The 20,090-nt window shown below is 39.4% G+C and overlaps 1 protein-coding gene and 1 long non-coding RNA gene across 2 annotated transcripts in view; both read left to right on the top strand.

Annotated features, from left to right (window-relative positions):
• The first annotated feature begins 12,542 nt into the window (after positions 1 to 12,542).
• On the top strand, positions 12,543 to 15,992 carry LOC120718429. Its single transcript, XR_005692486.1, has 3 exons — positions 12,543 to 12,553; positions 13,744 to 13,746; positions 15,371 to 15,992. It is a non-coding gene; the product is annotated as an uncharacterized LOC120718429 (long non-coding RNA).
• A 971-nt stretch (positions 15,993 to 16,963) lies between these two features.
• LOC120718390 overlaps positions 16,964 to 20,090 on the top strand; it is a 38,626-nt gene continuing 35,499 nt past the window's right edge. Inside the window, exon 1 of the mRNA XM_040006939.1 lies at positions 16,964 to 17,152. The gene's annotated coding sequence lies outside the window, so the exon portion shown is untranslated. The remainder of the gene's footprint in view (positions 17,153 to 20,090) is intronic.

Raw genomic sequence — 20,090 nt, 5'->3', positions numbered from 1 at the left:
GGACCTGAGAGGACAGTTTGGATTTTTTTGTGATAGAATGAATAACTTTTGTTTTCACAAAGTAATGCCCAAGATTTGTCATTGTATCCAAATACACATTCATTTATACTGCTCTTTTGATATTCTTGTATGAGATTGCTACTTCTATTCCTCTACCGCTCCTCTCCACTCTACCTGATCATAAAAGGTGAATCTGTCTGGATGATCAAAATAACATTGTTGTTCTTTCAACTGTGTTGCTTTTCTGTTCCCCTCAGATAATAACAGATATTTATTTGCTGTGTTTGGATCCGGTGTGATTTCATGTGAATATTTTAAGAATCCAGCTCTGGTCTTTGGCTCTGCTGGTGACAGTAAAACATCCTCTTCAGTGACTGTCAGTGAGATGTTTGTCCATTCCTCTCTCAGAATGTCCTGTAGTTTATCTCTGGTCTCTGACACAGCTGCTGTCACATCCTCAAAGTAGCTCAGAGGACGAATATTGATGCTGGATGAGTGTGTAGACTCACTGAGTGCTGACAGTGAGGGGTAGTTGTGTAGAAACTGGTTGTGATCCTCTGTGTGTGAGAGCTGCTCTAGCTCGCCGTCTTTCCTCTTCAGCTCAGCGATCTCCTGCTCCAGCTTCTCCTGAAGCTCTTTGACTCGACTCACTTCAGTTTCCTGCTGGGATCTGACCTGCTGCTTCACATCAGAGCTTCTTTTCTGGAGGAGACGGATCAGCTCAGTGAACATCTTCTCACTGTCCTCCACTGCTTTATCAGCAGAGCCATTGATGGACTCCACCTCCTGTTGAAGCAGCTTCACATCTTTCTCTCGCTCCTGGATTCTCTGCTGGATGTTTAGTCGTCTCACCTCGAGCTCCTTCTGCTTCTCAGTCCTTTCTGCTGCAGCTGGGACTGTTTCATGGCCTTTATGTTCATCCATTGTGCAGAGATAACAGCTATAAGATAAAAGTCTAAGGGGGTCAGATTGTGAGACCTTGGGGGCCATTCAACTGGCCAACGATGACCAATCCACTTTCCAGGAAACTGTTCATCTAGGAATGCTCGGACCTGGCACCCATAATGTGGTGGTGCTCCATCTTGCTGGAAAAACTCAGGGAACGTGCCAGCTTCAGTGCATAAAGAGGGAAACACATCATCATGTAGCGATTTCAAATATCGAGTGGCCTTGAGGTTTCCATTGATGAAGAATGGACCCACTATCGTTGTACCCTGTATACCACACCAAACCATCACTTTTGTTGTTCCAACAGTCTTGGAGGGATCCATCCATTGTGGGTTAGTGTCAGACCAATAGCGATGGTTTTGTTTGTTAACTTCACCGTTCACATAAAAGTTTGCCTCATCACTGAACAAAATCTTCTGTGTGAACTGAGGGTCCTGTTCCAATTTTTGTTTTGCCCATTCTGCAAATTCTGTGTGCCGATCTGGGTCGTCCTCGTTGACATGCTGCAGTAGCTGGAGTTTGTAAGGGAGCCATTTGTGAGTAGCTAATATCCGCCGAAGTGATGTTTGACTAATGCCACTCTCCAGTGACATGCGGCGAGTGCTACGCTGTGGGCTCTTGCTGAATGAAGCTAGGACAGCCACTGATGTTTCTTCATTAGTGACAGTTTTCTTGCGTCCACATTTTGGCAAATCCAACACTGAACCAGTTTCACGAAACTTAGCAAACAGTTTGCTAACTGTAGCATGGGAGATGGGTGGTCTCGTAGGGTGTCTTGCATTGAAATCTGCTGCAATGACCCGGTTACTGCGTTCACCAGATATCAACACAATTTCGATCCACTCCTCACGTGTTAACCTCTTTGACATGTCAATGGCTGTGACCAAAGAGAAACTTGTAAATAACTCATGAAAGAATAAAGTTACGTTGAAACCAAGCACACCATTGTTTTTCTTGTGACATTACCAATAAGTTTGATGTGTCACATGGCCCTTTTCCTATTGAAAAAACAAAAGTTGTATCCAAGATGGCCGACTTCTAAATGGCCACCATGGTCACCACCCATCTTGAGGAGTTTGCCCCCTCACATATACTAATGTGCCACAAACAGGACTTTAATATCACCAACCATTCCCATGTTATTACGGTGTATCCATATAAATGGCCCACCCTGTATATTCCAGATGTGCTCATGGCACATTAATCCAGAGTCAAAGTGTTTTTTCAAAGAGGAAAATCTTAACTCTCTCTGAGCTATTTCCACATAGGGTTAGGGCCCTACCTGCTTCAACTTTCTTGTCTGGCAAGAACAAGACATTTGTTCTGTAGAAACTTTTGCTGTTTCTACAAAAAAAATTTAAACCTACAAAGATTAAATTGGCCCAAATGGAGGGTGAATGTAAAAGTTGTATTAGAGAACTTAATTGTTTTTGTTAGTTCAGTCATGAAGCAGATTTATTCAGGTAATTTAATTAAAACACAATTTACTTAGAAAAAGAACATTAAAACAAAACTTTTCATTGCAAGTTTACAAGGACCCCCTACCACCACTGGATCCATCATCAGGAATAAAGACAGAAATTTGTGAAAAACTCAACAATACTATGTTATGCTGTTTTCATATATTAGGTAAGAAATCCTCAAAATACATTTAATTAAATTCAATTTTATTTAAACAGTGCCAAATCACAACAGTTGCCTCAAGGCGCTTTATACTGCATGTATTCCTACAATAATACATGCAGATCAATGACCCCCTATGAGCAAGCACTTTGGTGACAGTGGGAAGGAAAAACTCCCTTTTAACAGGAAGAGAAAGAAAACAGGATAGAAGACATGCTGTGGAAGAGAGACAGAGATTAATAACGGGTATGATTTAGTGCAGAGAGGTCTATTAACACATAGTGACTGAGAAAGGTGATTGAAGAAGAAACACTCAGTGCATCATGAGAATCCCCCAGCAGCCTACACCTATTTCAGCATAACTGAGGGAGGATTCAGGGTCACTTGGTCCAGCCCTAACTATATGCTTTAGAACAAAAGGAAGGTTTTAAGCCTAAAAGTAGAGATAGTGTCTGTCTCCTGAATCCAAACTGGAAGCCGGTTCCACAGAAGAGGGGCCTGAAAACTGAAGGCTCTGTCTTGCTGCAGCATTTTGGATTAATGAAGGCTTTTCAGGGAGGTTTTAGAACTTCCTAATAATAATGAATTAAAGTAGTCCAGCCTAGAAGTAATAAATGCATGAACTAGTTTTTTAGCATCACTCTGAAAATTAGAGGTCCAGGTATTTATGTCTTTTTAAGACATTCCTGCAGTTTAACTAACTAATTGGTGTGTGTTATCTGGCTTCATGGATAGATAGAGCTGGGTGTCATCAGCATAGCAGTAAAAATGTATAAGGGAAGCATGTTTAATGTAAACAGAATTGGTCCTAGCACTGAACCCTGTGGAACCCCATAATTAAGCTCAGCATGTGAAGAGGACTCTCCATTTCCGTGAAAAAATTGGAGTCTATTAGATAGATATGTTACAAACCACTGCAGCGCAGTACCTGTAATACCTACAGCATGTTCTAATCACTCTAATAGGATATGCAATTATAAGAATAAGGTAATAAACTGAACAAAGAATGATGAGAGTTCTTCACTCCTCTAGACAATCCAATTTTATTCAGTTTTACTTATAAAGCACAAAATCACAATGACAGTTCTCTCAAGACGCTTTAAATTGTAAAGGACCTAAAATAGCAGAAAATACTGTCTTGAATATGAATCATCTCTCCAATCAGTTGTTGCAGTGACTTGACAGTGTAAGCACTACCACCAACACACTGCTATGACTCACAGGTGCTACGAGAATGCAGTTTCTCATCTTTGTGAGTTCTTGTATGACAGTTCAAAAGTGATTTTCGAGTGAATCTTTTCCCACAGGTGCTACAAGAATACAGCTTCTCGCCTGTGTGAGTTCTTACATGAGATTCCAATGCTGCTTTCTGACTACATCTTTTTCCACAGATCCCACATGAATATGGTTTCTCACCTGTGTGCATTCTCCTGTGTTTTTTAATTGCTGATAAATCAGAAAATCTTTTTCCACACGTGCTACAAGGATATGGTTTCTCACCTGTGTGACGTCTTTCATGACAGTCCAAAATTGATTTCTGAATAAATTTTTTTCCACAGGTGCTACAGGAATATGGCTTCTCACCAGTGTGAATTCTCTTGTGTCTTTTTAACGCTGATGAGTGAGAAAATCTTTTTCCACAGGTGTTACAAGTGTACGGTTTCTCGCCTGTGTGAACTCTCAGATGTATAGTCAGCACAAATTTATGCCGAAAGGTTTATCCACAGATGTCACATTCTAGAGACTTTTTCCTTGAGACAGGTTTACTTTGACTCTCTGACACAGCAGTGTTGTCTAGTCTCTGTCTATGACTTCTCTTTCTGTGACGTCTCTTCTTCAGCTCTGTATTTCTGGTAGGTCCTGACTCCACGTGCCCATTTTCTTCATGATCTCGGCTCTCTCCTTCAGGAGAGCTGTGAGAAAGAAGCTGCTCACTGTGGTCACTTTCCTCATAAGATCGAGTCACCATGAAAGTATCAGCCTCCTGCTTCAGTCCAAGCTGCTCTCCCTCCTGACTGCTGCACAGTTCCTCCTGTTCCTCTTTAATCTGTGGAGGCTCTGGGTCCTCCTGGTCCAGACTGGAGTTCCTCTCCTGGTTACAGACATGCTGGTCTGTGAGAACACCGTCCTTTTCAGAGAGATCCTGCTGTTGGAGGTCTGAAAGCACAAATGAACAAAATGATAAAAATACATTTACTGACAGGGCTCTAGACTAACTTTTTGCCATCATTGCACCGGCACAAAAGTTAGGCGCACTCAAATTTTTCAACCGCATCACTTAACACCGCAGTTTTACATGTGCACTTTTTTGGGGGGGGAAGTTGCAGTCCATACAGACAATATTCATTTCTAAATTATTAACTAACAATCTTGTACTTAAAGTGCTTTGTCAATATTGTAGAAAATGTTAAACTTAATCATCATCTTGGCCTCCTCTGACGACCTGTTTGTTGCTGTCTGTTGCTGAAAGGCAGTGGGGAGAGTGGACACTTGGGCAGTGCATTTTTTGCAGCATATAATGTGCTTTCTGGATACACTGTGTTTTTTCAGCATTCAAAGATAGATGGCACCATGTCAGAGCTGGCTATGAACTTCAGATGGATCAGGCCTTAACTTAACAAAAAAGTTATCAATAGTTCTTTTCATCTTTTCTTATTACCCACAGCTACATCCACTTCTGTTAGGCCAAGGCTGCTCACTAGGGCTGCGTATCATCACTGATTTCTATAATCCATTCGATTCAGGTTCTCAAAGTCCTGATTCGATTCAATTTAGCCTCAGACAGTCAGAAATATTATAATTCTGATCATTTATCAGTACTGATGCATGTGAGACTTCATCAGAATTGTGAACATGACAGCAGATGCCTTTGTGTCAAAGTAACTGAGAATAAAACACAGAAAAACATGAAGGAGATTTTTCTGGCCTGGTGTTTTATAGCAGATAACCTTAGAAATATTCTGTAATTTTGCATAATTTTAAAAAGTTTTTCTTCAGTATTAAACAACAGAAATTAGGCTTTCTTGTCCGAGGTCATTTAAGTAAAAAAAAGAAAAGAAAAATACAGCGGCCGACAGCGCTGTAATCAACGGTAGACTGGTGGGTAATAAGCGAATGAATAATGCAGAAAACAGAGATTTGAGACGGGAAACTGTTCTTGAAGTACAGAGAGAGAGAGAGCTGTGCATGAAGTGTGATTTTTATCGTGGTGGAAGCAAAACAGCAAAACTCAAAGGGAATTCATGACGACATTGACCAAATGTGAAGCGTAGTTTGCTGCTTCTTTTGCTGCTGGCTCTGTGAATTTTGGTTGGAGAGAGACAAAACCTGCAGCTCAGAATCAGCGCAAAAAGACGTGAACACAGAGACACACAAAAAGACGTGACAGCGTGTCCGTCTACGGGCCGTCGGGTGAGAAAGCCGAGAAAGACAAAGTTGATTCTGATGCGTCGGTCCGCTCTGTGTTTACGTCTTTGTGTGGAATCCGTGTACCTGCTCTCATTTGCTGTTTGGTTGTTGTTGAAATGGTTTTGTGAGCTTTAATCTGAGAATCTGGCGTTTCTGGCAAAACACAGTTATATTTAAAAGTCGATTCAGGATTTAATGAATAATATCGCTTTATTCAAGCTACTGACCTCCCTCTTCCACCTGCACTTTCAATTGGACCACGGCCAATCAGAGAGGTCCCGCCCCTGACTATCTCTGATTGGTTTAGTCCACGACACAGGGCATAATGTGTGTCTGTTGTTGACCACACGGAGAGTTACAGAGTTTTTTTTTTTTTGTTACCCGAACAGTTGATCGCACTCTGCTCAATGTTATTTTTAGTAACACTGTTATTTTTACAATGTTATTACAATGTTACTGGTGGTGGTCAGAGGGCCCGGTGGCGCCAGTGTCTGGGAGCCTCGCCTCTGTCAGTGCGCCCCAGGGCAGCTGTGGCTACAATGTAGCTTGCCATCACCAGTGTGTGAATGTGTGGGTGAATGACTGAATGTAGTGTAAAGCGCTTTGGGGTCCTTAGGGACTGAGTAAAGCGCTATACAAATGCAGGCCATTTATCTTTCTTTTTTTTTACAATGTTATTTTTACTCATCACCTACATGGGTGACCTTCATTTTTATTAGGACATCAGAGTCTTACATACCTATTTTGTGTAACTTTATCACAGGTTTCCAGATGGTCTCCATCTCTCTCAGCTGCTCTTCCCCAGTCCAGACGATAATGCCTTCAGACTCCTGCTTCAGTCCAAGCTGCTCTCCCTCCTGACTAGGGATGGGTATCGTTTAGGTTTTATCCGATACCGGTGCCAAATCGGTACTTTTGAAACGGTGCCGGTGCTTAAACGGTGCTCAAACCGGTGCTTAAAGAATGGAGAACACAAAATTGGTCCAAAAACCTCTCATGTTCAGCTGGTTCACCAGGCCATCAGACTGCTGAACACGTCATAGACACCTCAGCTTCACTACTGGAACTTTAACATTATGCACTCCATACTGTATAGTAATGCCACTGTTTTGCACATGTCTCAACTCTGTATATTTTATATATTTTATTTTTGTTCTCTATTTAATTTGTAAAATATGTGTACACACACACACACACACGTAGGAAAATATTTAGTATACACATCCAGAAATGCATATACTATTATATATTGTACATATATTTATTAGTTTCAGATGTAGCCATTCTTGTATTTTGCTTGTTTACATTATTGTATTTTGCACAACTCTGTTGCTTGTGAAGCTGGCACACAAGAATTTCACTCACATGTGCTGTACCAATGTACCTGCACATGTGATGTGACAATAAAAGTGATTTGATTTGGTTTGGTTTTTGTAAAAAGATAACAATGTTAGCCTTTTCTGCAGCTATGGGGCATATATGGTATCACTCTTGGCTGGAAGCAGTGCGTAAACAATGGAAAAAACACAAAATTTGTCCAAAAACCTCTCATGCTCAGCTGTTTCCCTCTTTTTCTTTGGTCATTTTAGCCTGTTTGGCCAGGGTGAAGGGAGTATCTGCCATCAAACAAGAAGACAGCCGCATGTAGCTATGATGATGTTTGCTAGTTCACCTTACATGCATTAATTTAATAACGTGGTTAGCCTACTCAACGTAAATTACACAGGAACAACATTAAGCTACTCACGCAGAGAAGAACGGCTGCTGCTGCATCATCATCCTCATCATTTCTGCTACACTGGCAGGGCTAGGGGCCAGGACTCTCCTCTTCGTGTTTTTGGGTATGTTGCTAACTCCGGGTCCGATAACAGGCACCACACCCGCAGTAGATGTGCTCGGTGTGAGGTCTCGCAGCAAGCTATCAAATACGGCGCATTTCTTGGTTTTTGAAAAAAAAAAAACGCTATGCGTCGCCAGGTGTTTCATCGGATTTGAGGTGTTACCTCCTTTGACAGTGTCACAGTATCACCTTAAAGCACTTGTTGCGGGCTGCTGAGTTTGCATCTTTTGCTGTGAAGTACAGCCAGACTTTTGACGCCTTGGGCATTTTTAATCTGTAGCTCTGCATAAAAGAACGTACGTACCTGGCCCCGCCTACTATCCTCGGAAACGTAAAATGATTGGCTAGAAGTGTATCACAGCTCAGGAAAAAAAAGCACCGAAATAAAGCACCGAAATGTGCGCTGCTTTTCGGTCTGGTTACTACCGTTTATGTCAGAACCGGTGCCATCATGGCACCGGACACCGGTACCCATCCCTACTCCTGACTGCTGCAGAGCTCCTCCTGTTCCTCTTTAATCTGTGGAGGCTCTGGGTCCTCCTGGACCAGACTGGAGTTCCTCTCCTGGTTACAGACCTGCTGCTCATCCAGACCCTCCTCTTCCTCACAGTCATGATTTTGTGGGAGGTCTTGAGGAACAAAGAAAAAAAAACAGAACAAGGTAACTAATGTGATGATACAAGAACACACGCAACAGTATTTTACAAAAGCATGAATCAAAGCCTGAATAAATCGTGATCAATTGGAGAGACAGTGAGCTCAGATTGTAGCCTGACCGGTGCCACAGTGTGGTATTGATCATGTTAAATTAAGTGTATGAATGCAGGATGTTTTCATCAGCTGAGGCGGGTCATAGAGGCACTCTCAGGCAATGAGGTGGAATTCACAGGTGATGATGCAAAAAACGCATGAATGTTTTCCAGTTTTGAAATAGTTTAAAGTGTAAGAGTTCAACTGTGCAACTGTTATTAAAAATAAAGGCACCACTGAGCAGTGAGATATATTCATTTGTAAATGTATAAAATTAATAGTTTTCTGTTAACATTCTTTTAGCATCTTGTCATTTTTGCAGAAACAATGTTGCACTTTGGCGTTATATTTTTCATGTTCACTGTAGAGCTTCATCACCAGGTCATGTGATAAGGTCTATCATGTTAGATGGTCTGTCTAACAATATCAATAAGACCTAAAACACTGACACCTGATGAACTGTGGAATCCTGTTGGAGAAAATAAAGTTTAAAAAATTAAATAAATGCAACAAAATGCGTATTCTTTAAAAAAAGCATTTTTTTCTTTAAGCTTCTCCAAATTTTAGTGCAGAATAAACATTAGAGCACTTTCTTTAAGTATTTATTATAATCTGGTTTTGTGGAAAGATAAACTAGTTTAGATTCAGATATGTTTACAAAATGTGTGCATAAGTGTTCAAAATGTACAATTTATATTTGCATTTCAAGTTATAAAAATAATTTACTCAACATGTCTGTGTTGTTTTTTTTAACAGTAAAATAATACTAGTGGGATTTTGTTTTTTGTGTGATTTCAGATCAATGAATGATGTCAATGAAAAAACAATTAAATTCAGACATGCGAGGTTGAGCTGAAAAGAATGATACCAAACAAGGCAAAGGGGGAAAAAAATTAAATGAAACAGTCTGAGGGTGAAATACAAATGTAAAATCAAAAGGTGTCAAAAATGTCCGGTTATATTTTGGACCTCAGAGGGTTAACCCAACAAATCATGAAAAATTAGGTTTACATTTTTGTTCATGACAGTGCAGATTTATGACATTTTGTGTAAATTTAAGCATGTAACAATTTGAATTTTTTCTAACGAAAACAGTGTGAAACTTAAGTTAGACTTGTGTGTGTAAATGAACCGCCCTATGTTGTGTAGCTTTCTGGATTTTATACTTATTGGGCTACATATTTATTTATTATACAGACTATACAGTACATAGAATCAAAACTCACATTTTTTATGTAACTAAAGTTTTTAAGTATGTAGGCTACAGACAATGATTAAGTTATAGACTATATTTATATGAAAAAAGTGTATACTTACTGCATTTTAATCATTGTACCACCAGCATATGTGTTTGAAAAGAAAAGGCTTTGATTTTGCCACCCGAAGAAAATTTCTTTAGATCCGTCCCTGGTCTGCTCAGAGATGCTGCTGTCTACATTGGCTTACTCTGCTGCTACCAGGAGCTAACCTAGCAGTGACCATGGACCTGCACCAGTCCAACATAGTCCATCACTGGACACTGACCCACAGCACTGATAAATACCCAGTTTAACTTCTTCTAGTAAAGTCAGTCACACTGAAGAATCTGAGCTTGAACAGCACAGAGTTAAAAACATGTCCATACCTATGATGTGTGAGTTTCTGTCGGGTTTCCGGCTGATATCCAGCAGTCTGTGCTGACGGTTGATCTCCTCCTCATACTGGACGATGGTTTTTTTGAACCTCTGAGAAGATTTCTTCACAAACAGCAGTTAGTCTCTCCTTGATGAACTCTCTCAGATACTGAACTGAACTCATCGCTGCTTCAACTCTGAGGCTGAGCGGATCGATACAAGCATCTATACAGACTGATCTACACTGACGTGATGGGATCGATACTTAAGTTTCTCTCTCCCCGGAGTTCAGTCCGCTTCGTCAAACAGCAGCCATATCTGTGCACGTGACTATTCTCGCATGGACACGCCTCCTTTTACTTTGTTGCTCTGCTGTGATTTGTTGGCCTGCAGTCACGTGATGTTTTTTCTCCCTCGTTCATAACTTTATTCATATTCCAAAGAGAAAGCGTAAACAGGTTCATGCTTGTTATTGATACAGTATTTATCACAGGTCCTCCATGCATTCTCCTGCTGTATATCATTAAATAAGAAAGAGCAAAAGAGGCAGTAACATAAATAATTATATTCCTACAGTCAGCTGTTATTAATGCTTCTAAACTGAAGGCTAAATCATCAACAGTATGAGGACACGTGTTGGTGCAGCATCAAAAACTACAGCAGATTATTTTGGTTTTATGGATATTTTGAATTTGTCCAATTTGTATGAAAACAAAAACACATTATGATGAAGCTGCTGAGAAACTATCAGGATTCAATATGTCAAAAATGAATCCTGAATTAACAAAGAGTCTTATTTTATTTATTTATTTATTTATTTGCTTGGATATTACTCATTTACATTTTTGTTGTTGTTTTAATGCATATCCGTGAAAATATTTGCCTACATTCTTTTAAACGAAGCAAAGTATTTTTAGCCTGAGACCATCTTATAACGTGTTTCATAGTCCCTGTTAACACATGCCTGCTGACACATGATACACAGTAATATGTGTTTGAATACAACTTGAAACCCGTTAATGTTCTGATTTAACAGCAGATTTCTCCACATGCAGGACAGAGAAATTCCTGCATCTGTCACACAAAAAGTGGAAAATATATTTGTTTGACATTTTAATCACAATAACAAAGAAATAAAATGTTGGTAGATCCACTTTTTTACAACGAATCATCCATCAGTAAAGAGTGTTCAGTAGAAAAAGGCCAGTGAGTTTATGTAAATGCTGTATCTGCTGTAAGACACAGACATAAAAATACATAAAAATGATTTTCATTTCTATCCATCATCTTGAACACTGACTATAAATGTGTTCACTTCATTATTGTGTGATTTGGTTTCTTCACGTGTCTCCTTCAGAGCAAATAAAGGACTGTTAGAGTGTGTGCTGTGTGTTTTTCTGAAGCATGACAATCCTTTCCAACAAGTATTTCCAGCTGTTTGTCTCCACTCTGCACTTTAGTCTTTCTTCCTGTCATGTCTGTGTTTGTCCACCAGGTGTCTCCCTCAGCTCATTTTCTGTGTGTGAGTTTTCTTTCGGTCTCTGGTCATTTTAATGTTTGTTCACTTGTGTGTAATTGTTTTTTTCACATATGAAGTCAAATCAAACACACCGAGCTCAACATAAACTTCCTGCTAACAGAATTTTAAATCAGTGCAGAGGCACAGAAGAAAGGACCCCACGCACACACACCGCTGTCAGTTTGCTCAGTTGCAGCCTATTCTGTTGTTTTGGTGCTTTGCACGCTGGAAACAGTCACTCCAAGGCTGCTGCCACCCACTCGTCTTTCTGCTCTGTCACTGAAAAAGCCAAGAAGATAGCAGTGTGATCTAACTTATCCCCCCTCCTCTGCAGCAGGCCAGGGAGCACACCTCCACCGCAGGCACCAAGAAGTAAAACTGCTTCAGCTATTCATTAAAACAAGTTAGTAGTCCAAAATTAAACACATTTCAGTATTCCTTATAGTTCTTATTTCTTTTTAAGATACATGTTAATTTGAGCCCATTAGGTATGAGTCAGACACCCACTTTGCTTTTAGGATAAGGATTAAAACTTTGTTTTTTGATGAAGCTCGTAGTTAGGATCAGCTGACACTGAACCTTCCCTTAGTTATGCCACTTATTCCAGTAGCTTAATCTTCTTCTTTTTCTACACTCATCTCTCTCAAACACCTCTCTGCATTTAATCATTAGTCATTATTAATAACTGGCTCTTTTACACAATGTGTCTTTTGTCCTTTCATCCTCCCCTCACCCCCAAACAGTCATGGATGGCCCCGCCCCTCCCTGGGCCTGGTTCTGCCAGGAGGTTTCTTCCTGTTAAAAAGGAGTTTTTCCTTGCCACTGTCACCATGTGCTTGCTCATAGGGCTTTGTGTGATTGTTGGGGCAGGAAACGTTGATTGATTAAGAATGACAATGACAGAACTGAGACTGACAGCAGAGGAAAAGTGGATGTGAGAGAACAGACCATCAGCCATGAACAGAGGCAGACGAGTGAATCCAAATCTTTATTACTGAATATGCATTTAAAAAACAGAAGTTCATATTTACTGGCAGTTGTAATCCACAGCAACTCTTCAGTGGTGTTTATTAAAGAAGGGCTTTCTCTCAATCGCCCAATAATCGTTGAGTATTACAGGTTAGCGTTTTTTGTTCTTCCCCCTCTTTTTTAACAATGAAAATGACAGGAGTGAATAAAGCAAGTAAAATATTTATTCTTGTCATTGAGAGAAAACAAAATATTGACATTCTTAACAGGAGCTGCATGTCATGCTGTTATGAATGTTAGCATCATATTTTTCTACATTAAATAACTAGAGGAGAGAAAAGTTTGAAATGTATGAAAATAAATATTGAATGCAGACTTTGAATACAATTGGCTTTATAGCAGCTTTTAGTTTTACTTTAAACGATTAAAGTCAGAACTTTCAGTTTCTAATCTGCAGGTTTTATTATGACTGCTTTGGTCACAAGTCGTCCAAAAAAATATTTTCTGCATGTCTTTAACCTGTTGGACTCATTTTCTATCAGTGTTGTTCCAGTAACTGTGTGTGTGAGTCTGAGATAAACAAGATATTTTCAGGTACAGTACAGAAAAACACTCCCATTTTAATTCAAATGAATCGTCAACACATTTCAGTGTTGTTTTAACAGTTACGTAACATCAGTGATGCAAGTTGCTCCTTAATGCTCAAATCTCCTTACTGTCCTTCTGTTTGTGTGCTTTGAACACCAGAGCCTGTCACCTTTGTTATAAAAACCATCCCTCCTAAAGGACTTTGTTGTTCTTTATACACTTAGTTACTTTATCTCTGTATTTAAAAATACAAAGCATATACACATGATTATAGGATATGATTCTTTTATTCCTGCAACTTACTGAAAGCTTATAAGATGTGTGTTAACATTTGATACTATTTTTGTTGACTGCCATATTTGATTTCCTTTGTCTTTGGACTGCAAGTGTCCAGAGTCTGCTGCAGCTCAGTTGTGGTGTCTTTGAAGGAGAGGCGATATGAAAGAGGCTGATGACACACAATTCAGAAGTGTGTGACTGATAAGAAAGTTTAAAAGAACTAGTTATCTATCCTTAATCTGTTTTTTAATTCATGTTGAAATAATGTGGTTATTAAAGTAGGATTATCGCTGTTTTCAGCTGTAAAACAAAAACACTCGAGCCCTTCAAATAAAACGTTTACAGGGCAGTGTCTACAGGTCGGCAAGCAAATATATTTGAAAGTAAATGTCAAGCAGAGTAACTCCTGTAAATAATTTCTTCAGTTATGTCAGATATGTGGTGTTTCTGGGTGAATATTAATACAATGTTTTATTTTATTTTAAAGCTGTTTCTCACTTGTTGTTTATTGTCGATGATAAATTAATACTATGTTTTATTCTTCATCATGGTCTGTAATACAGCAATTTCCCTTGTGGGAACAATAAAGTATTGATCTGTCTATCTATTAAATTCAGTAAGATTTATATTTCACCAAATCATAACGACATGTTTAATATCGTAAGGTAGAGATCCTACAATAATATAGAGAAACCACAACAATTACACAAACTCTTAAGAGTGAAAAACTCCCTTTTAACAGAAAGATCAGGTTCATGGAGGGGCAGCAATCTGCCGTGATCAGTTGGAGGTGACGGGAGGAAAACAGGACAAAAACATGCTGTGGAAGAGAGCCACAGATGAATAATAACTAAAAATTAAATGTGGTGAGTTAATGCACCACATTGTGGGAATCCCCCAGATATCTAGGCCTATTTCATCATAACTAAGGAAGGATTCGACAATAACTATATACTTTACCGAAAAGAAAACGTTTTAAGCCTAATCTTAGAAATAGAGAGCATGTCCCAAATCCAAACTGGGAGCTGATTCCACAGAAGAGGTGGTGAAGGCTCCGCGTCCTGTTCTACTTTTAAATATCCAAGGAACAACAAATAAACCAGCAGCCTGAGAGCTGCTCTAGGCTACATCCACACTAATGCGTTTTCGTTTAAAAACGCATTGTTTCTCTCCGTTTTGGCCTCCTGTCCACACGGAGACTGCGTTTTCTCCAAGGAAAAACACAGCGTTTTCAAAACGCCCTCGAAAACGCATATATTTGAAGACGGTGTGTTTGCGTTGCAGTGTGGACAGCGAAAACCGAGACTTTCTAAAACGATGACGCATGTTAGTCATGTGATGCAGTCATGTGACCAATTAAACTAAGATAGCAGAGGGCATTGTGGAGCAGTTGTTTTGTTTGCTCTCAGTTATGACAGCCCTATTAAAGATTAATATCAGTCTGTACATGCTCCAGATAGCTTTTCTTCAAATTCTTTAACTCTCACTCGCTTTTGCTACTTCGTACTTTTGTGTTACTTGCAGCAACAACTCCTTCTCATTGTTAGTCCATTTAAAAAACTCTTGCTTTTCCTCGACAGTTTGCTGCAATGTTTCAAAGAGCCGAAAGGTAAATAAGTGTCGAATCCTCTTGTGTTTCACGCATGCACAGTACTGTAATGGAAGCGCTTTTGGCCGTTTCAATGTGGGCGCACAACTCTGTGAAAATGACTGAAAACGATAGTGTGGACGCTGAGCATTTTTAAATGAAAACGCCATTTTCAAATCTATCCGGGCTAGTGTGAACGCTGCATTTTAAGTCAGCAAAACAAAAACGCATTAGTGTGGACTTAGCCTGGGACTCTCCACCATTTGACCGTAGAGCTGAAGAGGCTTCTCAAATGAGAGGTGAAACGTCTTCAAGCAACTTAAAGAAGTCCAGACGCTTTTCTTCCCAAACTCCTTGGACTACGAGGTTTTGATGACTGAGAACCTTCACAGACATATCTCCTCTCAAGAGTTTACAACCAGATGCAAACCACTGGCTACGCTCAGGAACAAGAAGGATAGCCTGCACAGCACTGAAAATAAAGTCTTGAAAAGATGAAGCCAAGATGAACTTCTATCAGAATGACTGGAAGACCAAAAAAATCGATAAGAGAAACAGTTTGTACGAGGGAACCATATCTGTTGAACATTTTACATTCCTGGTGTTTTGAGGTTTGAACCACATTATTTTAAGGTTTTCTGTTATGCATAAAAGATAACCAAAATGTCATTTCATTTGTTAATATACATTTGTCGTATGTCAATATTTGAATTTTTTTTTCTCTATCACTTTGTAAAGTTTGCAAAGTCAGTCAACACACTCCGCTACATGACACAACAATGCAACCAGATAATGAATCCAGCAGATGCAACCATTTGCTGGATCAGTTGGAGCGCTCCAGGGTTTTTCTTCACCTGGTCCTGCTGTCCTGATTGCAGATCTGTGGTTAGTTTCCACAGATTCTTCACAGTCAACTACTCAGAAGAAAAATCACACTCACCATCATCATGCCTCTTGTCAGCAAGTCAGTCCAGCCTCACTGCACCCCAGACTTTCCTGCACGTTGAAGGTCCTCAAGTTTAAACTGATTTCATTGGTTGATAAAAGTAGGGGTGGACACGTACCGGAGATATAGTATAGGACCAATAAACATCAGGAACAAGAGGTTCTTGGTGAACTTTCAACTCAAAACTTGTGACATTAATAAACTAAAACCTATTTTCTGCCTCTATTCTTTCACCTTTGATTTTCTGCAGTTAAACTGAGCTGCAAGGTGTTTACTTTTTGATCCACTACAAAAAATCTCATTTCCATCTTTTCTCTTCCACCTGTGCTCAGTATGGTGCCTGTGCTAAAAATCTGTGTTTAAGGGCAGGAAGAAGAGGGAGGGTAGTTGTTATTCCCCACTCCAATAAGAGGAGCTGTTCGAGAGCAATACTGTGTGTTTAACCCTTTTTTATTTACTGCTCACCAACATTTTTAAGCGTTTTTAACCCTTTTTATCTTTATAAATAAACTTCACTTTAGAAATCTCAGAAAACAACAGTCACAAACATGGATAAGTCTACTGGCAGCAAAGCAAGTCATTGTACAAAGGAAGACAAAACTATAATATTAGATAAATATGATAAAGGTTAAACAAAGAATGCAAAGTGAAAGCAAAACATATGTTATAGACAAACCAGCTGAGTGTGATTGTGTGTGAGAGGAAAAGTATAGTAATTAAAGTTCTGCATAAATATGTGTGAACTTTAAGCTATTTTCATTAACACTTAGGCTTTTGTTATTTGTTAAATTATCGGAAACTTTAAATACTTACTTTCATAGAGTGAGAATGCCTGCTAAAAACAAAAGCTATTAATAATATTGAGAACTCTCATTAAGCAGTAAATTTTACTTTACGTTTTTTTTTCTTTCGTTTTCTTTGTGTAAATCCCCGGGATTACCCTGGTATCTGTGCTTTCACTTTTATCATGTTTTTATTTGCCTGTGATCATGACCGATGATTCAGACTCCATTAAGCTCGTAGATGAACACAGCACATACTTATATTTTCTTCACACACTCACCTGTGCTCTCCAAAGCAGGTAAGGTAAAGTAGATTTTTACTTCAGTGACAGATTTCTAGTCTGCTTCATTCAGTTACGTCAGAAATAGTTACACTGAATATTTTACTGCACTTCACCTTTAATTCTTCAGATAATCATGAACAGTCTGATTCAGACCGAAAGTTTAACGTCTTCATGTGTGGTGATTGTTGTTGCTGCTTTCATTGGTGATCTATGTGATCCACTCTGTACATACTTTATATCATAGTTGGATTATTGATCAGCAGACGTTATGAAGGCTTCAGTTTAACAAGCTGGTGACATTCAATTGTTCACAGAGGTTTTTTGTCATTTAGCTAAACTCAAAAATCAGGTGGACAAAACAATAGAAACAGTGTAAATCTGAGTGGGCGTGTCTTTGTTCACTTTGAAGATCTTTAAAACAGAATAATATCACTGAGCTACAGCTACACTTGACTTTTGGTTCTTCTCCAGGTCGCAGGAGGAGGAGCTGCTTTGTGTTCCTGAGCTGATTATCGACTGAATATGGACAAAGATAAACTCGAACTCTTCCTGGCTCTGAGACTCATGGAGGCTTTTTTAGAGGCGATGGAAAAACAAGCAGAAATTCTGTGAGTCTCTGAAGAACAAATTGATTTAAAAAATAAACGTGTTTCATGTTTCAGTCACTGCGCAACCCCCCCCCCCCCCCCAAAAAAAAAAAATATTTTTTTAAATTAAATGTATGAATCCACTTTTTAAAGAATCAGCATTTAACATGGACACTAACATCAAAGTCTATAGTGACAGGCTGGACATGTCTGTCACAGCTTGGTAGGAAACATTTTTATGATTAAAAATATCACAAAAGAACTAAATACTTGGGACAATTTATGACCTCACTCAGACACTTAAAGGTTCAGTTTTCTTTAGTATCACACTGATCCAGTCAAAGCTGTCTGCACTTGCTAATCTTCCTTCTTTGTTCTTTTCTAATAAAAGGGCAAATAGGAATGCTGCATGTCGCCCTGAAAGTCCCAGGAGCTCTGCTGAAAGGAAAAGATTAATAAAACTTGCAACAGAAAACTGCAAAGACGAAACTGTCCTGCAGTGGCTGAGAGAAAATTCAGAGTCTGGCACCTTCAGAAAACTCTCAGACATGTTTGATTTCCTGAAAAGTAAAATTGATGAGGAAGAAAAGAAGAACCATGATGACACTGTTGACATAATCTTTGTGGCACATGGATCAATCAGAGACTCCATGATCCCAGCCAGCGGTTTGCTGCCTCTGCCCACCATCACCGACCTGGTCCTGTACTCTCCTTGGAACTGTGGCACCACACCTGAAGTGACCTATGGCATTGCAACAGGAAAAATGAGGCCACAGCACAGAGTTTTTTACCGTTCACTACCGTTGTTTTTCCACGGTGTAATTCCTCTTGACAAATATCAACCCCTGAACCTGCCAGACTGCTGGAACTCACTGAAGAAAGCTGAAGGACGCATGATCCCAAACATCATTGTTAGACCTCTGCAGCCACATGACGGCGTGTGGGAGAGATTTAAGTCTCTCTCATCAAAATATGGCCCACCAGGAAGAAACCGCATCGTCATCCCGTTCATCCTCCCAGGAGAGAGAGAAAGTGTCCCGTTCTCTGTCGTCTGCTTGGCTCTGTCCCTGGTGCTCCTCTCTTCCAGGTTTAAAGCCACCGTTCACTTTAATGCCTGTCTGAGTGATCAGTCTACAGGACAGAAATCTGACAGGAAGTATCTGCAGGAGCAGTACTGCTGCACTGAAGACAACACCGTGATGACCTGCTCATCAGATGCATTCAATGGGAACTGGTGGGATCGTATTAAGAATCTTTTTAATTAGATGCAGTCGTCCACATCTTATCATCTTTTCTGTGTCAGTTTCTTAAAAACTGGTCCAGAAACATGAAACCATTTTATTGTTTTTATCTGTGGAGCTCAGATGTAAAAAGAAACCCACACAGGACTCATGTTAGAACATATGTTTGAGTTTAATTACAATCACAGATGCTTCCAGTAGTTCAAAGTAGCCTTCAGTCTAATGAAGCCTACATGAACCAGTCTCCAGATTTTTGTGCGCTTTAAGCTGTTTGTGTTGTTGCTGCTTTTCCTCAGAGCTCAGGCTGGACTTCAGTGTACAGACTGTCTTATACTTTATCCTGACAGAAAAGAGTACACAGCACTTTATTGTCTAGTTTAGCTCCACACTGACATGGAAGTAAACCTGCAAACAGCTGAGCAGACAAAGACACACCGTGTGTGTAAACTCTGCCTCTCTGTGTAATTTAAACACCTTAATGTATCTATTTTGTTTATGATGAAATCAAACTACATTTTGGATTCTTGTATCATTTGTTCTTTCTTGACTTTTTATATCAATGTCATTTAAAACATAATGACTTTAATTCATTGCTGGTATGTAACTGAACCATAGTCACATGTAATAAAGTCAACTGCTCCTTCAGGAGCTCACAGGTGGAAGTGAGTTTTAACCAGCAGGCATGATTAAAATGAATGACCTGTGAAAATGAAGCAGAAATTAAACTTCAATCAAAGAGCACTTTATCTACAGAGGATCGACTCATCTGCTTCTCAATGAATTTTAGAGATTATAAACAAAACACAAAGGTGATCAGAAATAGACAAACTAAATGTCCATCATGTCTGTACTATTACAGATACACTCAGTCACGTTGTTTTTTAATATATATATTAATTTTCCTCTTTATCCAACAAAGTTGACTCTCTTCACCTGATGCAGCATTTTCAGTGTGAAAAATTTCCCTCCTTGAAGTGACTTCTTCACTCTCAGCTGACTTCAGACGTCCTCAGCCTTATAAACAGTGCAGCTGCATAGTGACTGAAACCAGCACCACACTGAGCCAGTTTCATGAATGTCAAAAAAGGAAAAGGCCATCCCTAAGATGAGAATCTCACCAGCTTA

This window comes from Simochromis diagramma, unplaced genomic scaffold (assembly GCF_900408965.1).
Source record: "Simochromis diagramma unplaced genomic scaffold, fSimDia1.1 OVJJ01000141.1, whole genome shotgun sequence".
In the NCBI taxonomy this organism is placed as follows: Eukaryota; Metazoa; Chordata; class Actinopteri; order Cichliformes; family Cichlidae; genus Simochromis; species Simochromis diagramma.
Note: the sequence above shows the minus strand (reverse complement) of the source record. Positions and strands in the feature narration are given on the sequence as shown.